General features: G+C 30.5%; 1 long non-coding RNA gene across 2 annotated transcripts; it reads left to right on the top strand.

Moving 5' to 3' along the window:
- The first annotated feature begins 391 nt into the window (after positions 1-391).
- On the top strand, positions 392-2,017 carry LOC107495392 (uncharacterized). Of its 2 annotated transcripts, none has more exons than XR_002364366.2 (3): positions 392-631; positions 768-845; positions 1,406-2,017. It is a non-coding gene; the product is annotated as an uncharacterized LOC107495392 (long non-coding RNA). The 2 variants fall into 2 exon arrangements; XR_008010375.1 differs by having other exon boundaries at positions 400-631; positions 1,067-2,017.
- Positions 2,018-11,376: the final 9,359 nt, after the last annotated feature.

The raw sequence follows: 11,376 nt of genomic DNA, 5'->3' as shown, positions 1-11,376 counted from the left end.
CTCGGGTCCCGCGCCTGCCTCGGAAGAATTTTATCCCCCGTCTCCATCCCCACGGAAAAAATTTTCCATAATCGGATCCCCATTCGTAACAATCTCTACATGGATCCCCACGTCTCGAAAAATTTTGTCATCCCTATTCCCAATATAGTAATTAAATTCAACTTGATTTAATTGGTTCAACTAAGTCATTTGGTCTAAAATATATTAAATTATGTTTGATTTTAGATAAATATAAAAATTAAAAAATAAATTTAAAATTTAATAAATTAAATAAAAATATTTCTAAAAAAAGATATTACAAAAATTTTATTTTTTATCCCTAAAAATTTTAATTAGCCGTATCTCCAAAAAATATTAAAATTTAAAAGGACTGAAATTTGACATCCAGTTTCTCGTGTCAAAAACAGAGTCTCCCATTTTTCCAGTTTCTTGGTCTTCATTCACAAATCACAATCGCTGGCGTTCCCCCGTAGTTTGTGACTTCGTGTGTCGCCGCCCTCCTTGGTCTCGTCGTCGCCGGATCAGTCGAGAAGAAACAGAAGCAACCAGCAATCGCCGCCTCTGGTTCGGACATCGTCGTCTTCTTGCTTCGTCGCCTCCTTCTCGCCGGTTCCGTCGCCAAGCCGCTGTGGTGAGTCCTTGGCTGCATTCCCCTGTTTTCCCCCTGGCCCTGTCTTCCGTGGTTCACACTCTATCCTTCACAGCTTCTTACATTCTTCTTACCTAATTAATTAATTTGTCATTTTGCTGTAATTGTAATGATGAAGTTGATTTAGGTGTGGCTGTGCTGAAGCTCCGAACTCTGAAGCTGCTCCACCTCTGAATCGACTTCTACTTCTGCTTCTGTAGGTGATTTTTGTTTTATTTTTTTTTTCAGTTATTCTTTAATATCTATTAATTTTTCATGCTTAGTATTTTCAGTTTTAATGTAGTTTTGGATAAATTGATGCTAATTGGATTAGATAAATTGATGATTAGTTATAGTGATTAGATAATATGTTTTGAAGATGAATAACTCTCATAGTAGTTTTGATGGAAAGGATTGTTCTGATATTGTTCTGCAAAGCTGTTCAAGGGGAAATTATTCAGGTGTGTTGCTTACTCTGGCAGCAGCTATGCGCATTGTTTTGAGCTTATCAATAGTGATAAGTAGGAAGATGATTGGGTCAAGATTGGAAATATCTAGATTTATTGGATAATGAAATGAGGAAAAATTTGTGATGTTTATTTATCTATCAAGTAAGTAAGTTGTGTGTGAATCTATGTGGATATCATAAGAGAAGAAACATTGAATTTCTAAGTTTGGAAGTGACCACTATAAACTTGCGAATCATAATTCTATGGAAGAGAAGCGTATTAAGGAGTGTTTCTTTTGTTCCGTAACATGCTGAATCAATTGTGGAAGGCGAGAAACTCCATGGTGTTTGAGGAAAAGGTGCTGCAGATCGAAGAAGATTGGGAAAAGCTAGATCACTCTTTGAGGAATTTTGGCAAACCCAGATCAGAAAGGAAACGAGGACAAGAGGGAATGAGCAGCAGCGTCCATCAATGCAAAATTGGGAGTGCCCACCAGACTCTGTCCTGACTCCTGAAAGTTAATGTTGATGCTGCAATCTTCAGAAATTTTAATGGTGGTGTGGGAGTGGTAGTTAGAGACAATTGAGGCCAAATAATGGCAGCAGCTTCATGGGTCATACCTTACTCACTTGAACCCCGAGAGGCAGAGGCTTATGCAGTCTTTGTTGGTATAAAATTAGCAATGGAGTGTTGTTTTTCTAATATTACATTAGAGAGTGACAATATAGAGGTTGTGAATGCTCTCAAAAAAAGGAGGTAATTTGAACTCTTGTTTTGGAACTTTCATTGTTAATGCTCTAGATCTAGTAAGTAATTTTAGATAAGTTAGTTTCAATAATGTAAAGAGAGGTGGAAACAAAATTGCTCATGAAGTAGCACAATTAGCACTTGTCAATCCAAATTCTCTGTGGATGGAGAATGCTCCTATTCATGTACTCAATTTGGCGTTGCTGGACCTTTTGGTTCAAGTTGAATGAATTTCCTCCCTTTCCAGTGAAAAAAAAAAAGTCTCTTTTGCTTGATCACCATGCCTTTTGATTATTTAATTAATATCATTCTTAATTTTGTTATATCAAAGTCTGTACTTGTTTACATAATAACTTTTGAGTGGTAATTGAGTTTATATGCTTCAAATTAAGTGAAGGAATACATAAACAACCATGGGTAATTGGATATGTCCTTTGCATTTAATGTCTATTTTTTATATATGTTATTTTTAGGCTTTTTTATTTAAACAAATTAAGAGAAGAACCAAATTACTTTATTCTCCTAAATGGATTTTAAAAACATAATTCCCTTAAATCATATAATATATAAATCGTTCTAGGTTTTTGTGTTTTAAATAATATATAAATTATGTTACCCTGGGACGATTTATGCATGAAATGCAATGCTTGAAAACACATAAATCGTCCAAAACCTTTGTGTTTTACAAAATGTATATAAATCGTCTTAGGCCATCATGAGTTACATTTTTTTTTATCCTAAAACTCATTGCCCTAGCACGATTTATGTGTAACTAATCACCTCTCAAGACCCTAGCACGATTTATGTATTAATATGGTAAAGCACATTAGGTTGGGACGATTTACATTCAAAAACACAAAGCTTATGACTATGGAATAATTTATATGCTAAAATAGGTTATAAATAAAGGAGAACCATAAATATCGATCCATAGTTAAGTTGAGAGTTTTAGGAAGATAGCTGAAAATGTGTTTTTGTAGTTCATTACCAGAGAAAAATTGATGAAAAAGTAAGGGTGTAATGTTCAGTAGTAAAAAGTAGGTCAGAGTGTTCGTAAATCCTTCAACGAGTTTAGAGGATTTACGAAATAGTATATTATAGAAGTACATAAAATTACGATAAAAAGTAAATAAAATTCATATGAATAAAACCAAATAAAAAAATAAAAGATTTTATATACAACATAAATATAGTACAATAAAAGATAAAAAAAAAGTTTATATAAACAAAAAAAAATATTTGTATTTATAGGATAAATATTTTTATATTATTTATGTAGTGTTCTAATTTCTCATGTTATGTTTTATATGAATGTTTTTTTATCATTTATTATACTATTTTTTATATATATATTTTTTATGAAATCTTTTTTTATTTTATCTGATTTTGTTCATATAATTTTTTATTGTATTTTTATTGTATTTTTTTATTTATATGACAAATATTGTTATATAAATTCTTATTTTTATTAATTTTTATGATATTTTTATTTTTTTGTATATTTTATTGTATTATATTTATGTTATATTTATACTGTGTATAAAATTTTTTATTTTTTATTTACTTTTATTCATATGAATTTTATTTACTTCTATAATATACCATTTCGTAAATTCTTTAGATTCGTTGAAGGACTAATACTCTGACCTATTTTTTACTATTGAACTTTACACCCTTACTTTTTTATCAATTTTTCTCTCGCAATGAACTACAAAAATACATTCTCACGGTCATCTTCCTAAAATTCTCAATTTCACTATGGATCGATATTCATAGTTCTCCTTTGTTTATAACCTCTTTTAGCACATAAATTATTCCATAATCACTAGGGGTGTCAAAAATTTCCAGCAGGCGGGGATCCCCGCGGGGACCGCCCCCAATGGGGCCCCGATGGTGGAGAATTTTTCCCGTGAGGATGGGGATGGGGAGCAAAATTCCCCCGAGACAGGCGCGGGGACCCGAGCGGGGATCCCCGCCCCATCCCCGATAATTCCCCGAATTGTTAAACTTACTTAAATACTCTTACTTTATTTCTAACATAGGGAGTATTTTAGTAATTTCACCCATTAAAAAACCTTAACCCTATATTCCCTTCTCACCTTTGTTGCTGCGCCCTCTCTAACTCTCTATTCCCATCCAAACCCCAACTCTCCAGACTCCAGTCACTCACTCACTCTCCACTTTGTTCAAATTTCAAAACCCTCACAACTAGCCACCGACCACTCTTGCGTCGTCACCCTAGCAGCTTCACCGCGTCGTTCTCTCTCCTCAGCACGGCGTCCTTCCCCTCTCCACTTCTGCGTCTGCGTGTTTGCTTCCATTCTCGTCACTGTATGTTAACATATTTGTCTCTATTGTTTTAACAGAGAACATGGAGATGTTTGTTGGAAGTTTTATGCCGACAATGAAAGAATATTTGATGTTAAAGACTTTGTTTTATTGCTTTCTTTATAATGGAAGTTGCATTTTAAGATTTTATTTTATGGACTATGATTTGCTATGTTGTATTTCTGGACTTATAATCTTAGATAAGATATGTTTGTGTGTTTATAATAATATTTTTAGTTTGTTTTTTTTTTATATTTTTTACTATAATTTTCATATGAATATTAAACATAAGGAGATGGGGAATGGGGCGGGGACGGGAATTAATTCTGGGGGCGGGAACGGGGAGTAGGGAAGCATCCCCCGCCCCTGCCCCACCCCATTGACATCCCTAATAGTCACGGGCTTTGTGTTTTTTAATGTAAATCGTCCATCCTAATGTGCCTTACCATAGTAATACATAAATCGTACTAGGGTCTTGAGGGGTGACTAGTTACACATAAATCGTATTAGGGCAATGAGCTTTAGGATAAAAAAAATGTAACTCATGGTGGCCTAGGACGATTTATATACATTTTGTAAAATTTATGCATAAATCGTTCTAGGGTAACATGATTCATATATTATTTAAAACACAAAAGTCTAGGCCGATTTATATATTATATAATTTAGAGGAATCACATTTTTAAAATCCATTTAGAAAAATCGAGTAATTTGGTTCTTCTATTAATTTATTTAAATAAAAAATAGGAAGAGAATGTCTTAGGAGAGCCAACACTTTTTATTATAATTCCATATTATTAGATATAATTTTATACTATTAAAAATATTAATAATAATTAATTAATGAATATAAATGACCAAATGTACTAATCCCTTAGCACTACTGTTTTAGGAATTGCATTGAAATTTGATTATCGTTAAAGTGTCAACAATAAAGTGAATTATAGTGTACAGAGCAAAGTTTAAAGATATGCTTATGTGGTAAAATTTAAACCATACATTCTAAAGCCACACTTTTCACTCAAAACTGTAACTCTTCACAAAGAAAAGCGTCACCTAATGGAAAAAAAAAAGTAAATTAGAAGATTTAAGAGAAGAAATAATTAAGTTATCAAAATTAATAGATCAAAAATTAATGATTTTAACTAATGTTAATTGTAATGACACCGAATTCTTAAAATCAATACAAAATTATTTTTTCTCAAAATCTTTATTTTACTATAAGTTTTATTGAAGGACTTCAAAAACCTGAAAAAACTTATTTTTCACACGGAATTTCTAAAAAATGTTACCATGGAAATGATTCTCCACATCTTTATCATACTTTCAACCCACAATTAAATTCTATAGTAGATATGCTTGAAGAAATATTAGTATCCATAAAATTTCAAAGAGACAAGGAAAAAGAGAATCCCAAAGAAGAAAAATTTCAAAATATTATCAACATAACAGATCTAAAAGTAAAACCACCATTAAAATTATGAATATTGAAGAAAAATTAGAAGAAGTTACAATGCTTTTTAAACAATTAAAAATGGCTCAATAAAATAATATTATGGAACATGGTTTTCAAATAGAAGAAGAATTAGTAAATTCTGAAAATATAGAAAATGAAGAATACATTCTAGATTATTCAAGTGACAAAGAACCAGCAATTCCAATACAAGTAAAAAATGAAGCTGGAACATCTAAGGATAATCAATCTCAATTTAAATGGGAAACAGGTTTTGATAATTATATTTTTAAAAAAGGGTTTATAAATAAAGATTCAAAATATACAAAAATACCATCAAAATACGTTCCTAAAATCCAGGAAATGGAAGGAGAAAGAATGTTTGACTTAGACTGTAAAAAGAATGAAAAAGAAATTTTCAAAAATTGGTTGAATTCATTTTTATTAGAAGCCTTTACTAATCCAAAACTTAGTGAATTGTCTGGAAGAGATATTTGGAATTACATAGGGTTTCATACTAAAGGAACTATAAGAGATTATATGACATCAATAGAAAACCAAATAATAGAAGAATTAGCAACAAAAATAACAGCTTATGATAAGATATTATATATAATGATGATTCTATATAAAGAATTTTTTGGAAAAAATATTATAGATCATAGACAAGAAGTCTATAATAAAGAATATCAAGAAACAAAAAACCATTTAGCTAATATTCAAATATATGATCTATGTAATGTGGAGTCTTATATATGTGAATATAGAATACATTATTACAAATTAAAAGAAGAAGATAAAAATCATTATCTTAGTATGTATATAATAAAACTTCCATATCCTGCTAATGAATTTATAATGGGAAGATTTATAAGAGAAATAAATAGAGGGTCAATTGAAAATAATTTTGGTAGAGCAACCTCTGCAATAAGACAGGAAATAAAAGAACGTTGTATGCAAGAAGCGACTCAAAAAAGATTTGCAAATATAATCAGAATTTGCTGTCAGGATAATGAAGAAATACCCCAAAAATATGGTCTTAATAAAAATTTTCAAAGAAAAAGAAAATATCAATTTAGAAAAAGAAAATACTATCCAAACTAGAGAATAAAGAGGTACTTTAGAAAAAGAAATAACAATAAAAACAAAAGACAAAAAAATGACTATTGCCCGAATAAAAAAGAAAATTGCAAGTATTGGTATTGCCAAGAAGAAAGATACTATGCAAATGAATGTCCGAAAAAGAAGGATAATAAGGATCTTACTAAACAAATAGAAATTGCTAAGTCTTGTTTCATGGAACCATTAGAGGAATCTGATGATAACTTAGACTATATTTTTGAATATGTCTCAGAAACAGATTTAGAGATTGAGTAATAATGCCACATTTATTACTATAAAAATAACAGAAAAGTTTATAAATGCTTTCATAGATTCTGGAGCAACACAATGCTTTGCTAGTTCAAATATAAAACTTGATTGGAAAAAATTAAAGAAACCATTAAGAGTTAAAATAGCCGATAAATCAATACATAAAATTGACCAAAAAGCAGATATGGCTGAAATTTTTATTCAAAATTATAGGTTCATTGTTCCATCTATATATATGTTAGATTCTGGAATGGAATTTATCATAGGAAATAACTTTTTAAAGCTATATCATCCATTCATTCAAGAATTAACATATATAATTTTAAAAGCTCCACACGATTCTTCAATAAATCAAAAATCAAAACGGTATAAAAATACCAATTACTACTATAGATAAGATTCTAAAATTTAAAATATTTTCTATACTAGAGACATGTTATTTAAATTTATACTTTCAGATAAAAATTCCAAAAAATAATCTTGAAATAAAGATAGAGGAACTTTTGGATGAAATTTGTGCTGAAAATCCTTTAGATATTAAAAATACAAATAACGAATTAGTAAGCATTAAATTAAAAGATCCTACAAAAGAGATAAATGTTCCAAATAAAATTTCTTATTCAGCAAGAGATAGAGAAGAGTTCTCATTAGAATGTAGAGATCTTTTGGAAAAAAGAATTATAAGATTAAGTAAAAGTCCTCATGCAGCTCCAGCCTTTTATGTCGAAAACAATAATGAAATTAAAAGGGGAAAACGAAGAATGGTTATTAACTATAAGAAGATGAATGAAGCAACTATTGGTGATGCTCATAAACTTCCAAGAAAATATTCTATTTTAGAAAAAATCAAAGGAGCAATTTGGTTTTCATCTCTTGATGCAAAATCAGGATATTGGCAATTTCGTTTAGACGAAGAAACAAAGAAATTAACTGCTTTTACTTGCCCAACAAAAGAATCAACAAGTGTGTTGCTCTATGAATGGAATGTATTACCATTCGGATTAAAACAAGCCCCAGGTATTTATTAAAGATTTATGGAAGAAAATCTAAAAGAGTTAAATGAATTTGTTTTAGTGTACATTGATGATATACTAATTTTTACAAAACAGGATAAAGAAGATCATCTTCAAAAATTATTAATAGTTTTAGAAAGATGTAAAGAAAAATGATTAGTTCTTAGCAAAAAGAAAGCAAGAATAGCAAAACAAGAAATAGAGTTTTTTGGATTAATTCTATCCACCCAAGGAAAGCTAAAACTTCAACCAAATAATTCTATCTACTGAAGGGAAGTTAAAACTTCAACCAAATGTATTAGAGAAAATAGATTTATTTCCTGATAAAATGGAAGATAGAAAACAATTACAAAGATTTTTAGGATGTATAAATTATATTTCTGATCAAAGATTTCTAAAGAATATAACAAACTATACTAAAAACTTATTTTCAAAAATAAGTATAAAAAAAATTTGGAAATGGGAAGAAAAGGATAGCCTACAAATTCAAAAAATTAAAGAACTTTGTAAAAATCTTCCAAAACTTTATATTCCAGAAGAAAATGACTATTTAATAGTAGAAACAGATGCTTCAGACATAACCTGGTCAGGTTGTCTAAAAGCTAAGAAAGTTATAAAAAGTTTGGAACAAGAAAAAGAATCACTAGATTCTAAATATTCCCCAAAGAAATTACTTTACAGGTATATTTCAGGGACTTTTACTCCAACATAACAGAGATATACCACTCATGAAAAGGAAACTCTAGCAGCAATTAAATCTCTTAAGAAATGAAAAATTGATTTACTACCCAGAGAATTTACATTAAGAACAGATTCAAGTTATCTAACAGGTTTCATACGATATAATTTAAAAGTTGATTATAATCATGGACGATTGGTAAGATGGCAATTATTTTTCTTACAATATCCAATAAAAATTGAATATATTAAAGGTGACAAAAATTTTATTGCAGATACATTAACAAGAGAATGAAGTTCGTCTACAACGCATTAGATCAAGAAATTCAAAAATACGAACAAGAACTCGAAAAATGCAAGCATTGTCAGCAAATAAGGACACAGATCCAATCTCTCAAGAAGGCCATTGAAGCAATGAAATCAACACAACAACCAAAACCATCAGAGTTCGGCCAGCTAAGCGTGGTGGACAAATCAGGTGAAGAAAAAATTTCAGAAAATAAAACAATTGCTGAAATTATCAAAAAATCCACCCAAGATAAAAAATATTATGTAATTTATAATGGCCCCATGAAAGGAGTATATGATGCCTGGGAAAAAGCAGCACCATTCACACATCAATCAAGGATAATTTATAAAAGGAAGGTTTTTAACATTGGAAGAAGCAAAGGAATCCTTTAAGGAATATGAAGCTCTCCATCCAGAGCAAACCCTAAAAAGAGCAGATAAAGCTCCAATTCAAACCCAGAGAACAGGGATAATAAGAAACATTCCTACAAGGGCTGAAATCAAGGAAAAGAAAAGGGTCTGTAGATCAAATCTCAGAGAAACCCTTAACATAGTCTTGAATTGGATTGAAAAAAAAAGGGCAATTTTGGGATATTATCCTATTGCCAAAAAACAGTTAACAAAGCTGGTTATATTTCCAGATGCTTCCCCATCTGACACCTATCAGTTTTTCCAGTATGGATTAATTGATACAATTTTAATTTTTAATGATCTAAAAATTATTAGTGAGTTTCCTGTAGGTTTCGTTGATGCAGTAAAGAGATTTAAAAATATGATTGACAATGTGAATCCAAGGGATATATCCCTAAAATTTACAAACAGTCAACCTATTTTTAATGAAGAAGAAGAATGCTTAGTTCCAGCACATCAAGTAGTATTCATGTCCGTCTTCCCAGGAAATTTTCAACCAATTGATCAGATTCAAGATTTAACAGTTTACAGTCATGAAGGAAGGCTAGCCAGCACATTAGCAAGGGTCTTTGAAAGAACCCAAAAGATAACAAGGGAATCTCACACAAGAATTAATTATAAAAGCATAAATACTTTGCTTGTGTCCAGTAAAAGAAATGAAATTGAAGAAAGGGAGATGAAACTCTTGGTGGAATTTGAATCTGCATTCTACAATCTATCTGGACTTTTAGAAAAGCTCCCTGAAGAGATAAAAAGGAATCTATGCTATTTGATAAAAGACAGAGAAGACCACAAGTGCCAGCTGTGTGTCTCAGAAATATCTGAAGAAAGCAATAATGAAATGGGATCCACCCACATGATAAAAGAAAAAGACAGCGCATCCACCCACATGATAAAAGAAGAAGACAGCGCATCTGAAGAATCTCTCAATATTATTGCATAATGACGTAAGCGCTTAGGTCATAGAGCACCAACAATGTAGCTGGTGCAAGATAATGAACAATGACGTAAGCAATGACGTCATAAGAAGGGTAAGGATGGGAATTGTCCATCAGACCCAACAATTATAAATAGATTGCTTAGGCAATTGTAGGGGTAACAGAAAACAGAAAGCAGAAGGCTAAGAGTACTCATATGCTAGGAGAGCAAGGAGGAAGCTGCCGAGGCGATTCTGTAGTCTGACAAAAGAATTTTCTTAGGAAAAAATAGTTTTAAACTCCCATCTGGAATTAATATCTATAATCTCCTCTCTGGAGATAAAAACTTCTTATGTAAAATATACTAAATAAAGGAAGTTTTTCTCAAGAATGGTACACCTTTATCCTAATCTCTTAGTTATGAATTATTTAGAAACCTTAGAATTAACGGAAGAATCTCATTATTATAAATTATCTGCCTTATTAGATAATGAAAAACAGGTTGTTCTAAAAACAGAATTAAATCTCAAATCAAATAAAAATTTCAATAAACAAAATCTTTTAAAAGAAGTTTTTAATAGAAAAAATATAATATATTATGAAAAAATTCAACTTGAAGCCCCTATAAAGATAAAATTCGCCAATGGAGAACTTGAAATAGTTTTGATAAATGATGAAGAATTGAGTAAACAAATTGAGAAAATTAAGGATCAACAAAAAAGATCTAAAATTGGATGGATTCATATTAGTACTATACAAGTCTTAATCAAATCTACATATATGAAAGGAATTAATTCACCAATAAGCTTAGCAATCTGTGACAAAAGAATTACTGATGACCCAATAGATCAAATAATTGGAATTGTTCATGGAAACTTGGCAAACGTAAATGTTAAATTCAATGCCCATCTTGGATACGCTATACCTTTATCAACTGAAAATCTTGGAAGATCTATAAATTTGGCTTATAAATTTCACAGAAAGAATCTAATGGAACAAGATGACGAACCATTTTCAATTACAAATGCAATAAATTATGCTTTAACAAATAGCCATCATAGTATAATATTTAAAAACAGAGAAAGAATTTATG

The sequence above is a fragment of the Arachis duranensis genome, chromosome 6 (genome assembly GCF_000817695.3).
Source record: "Arachis duranensis cultivar V14167 chromosome 6, aradu.V14167.gnm2.J7QH, whole genome shotgun sequence".
In the NCBI taxonomy this organism is placed as follows: Eukaryota; Viridiplantae; Streptophyta; class Magnoliopsida; order Fabales; family Fabaceae; genus Arachis; species Arachis duranensis.
This window is presented reverse-complemented; position numbering and strand designations above follow the sequence as displayed.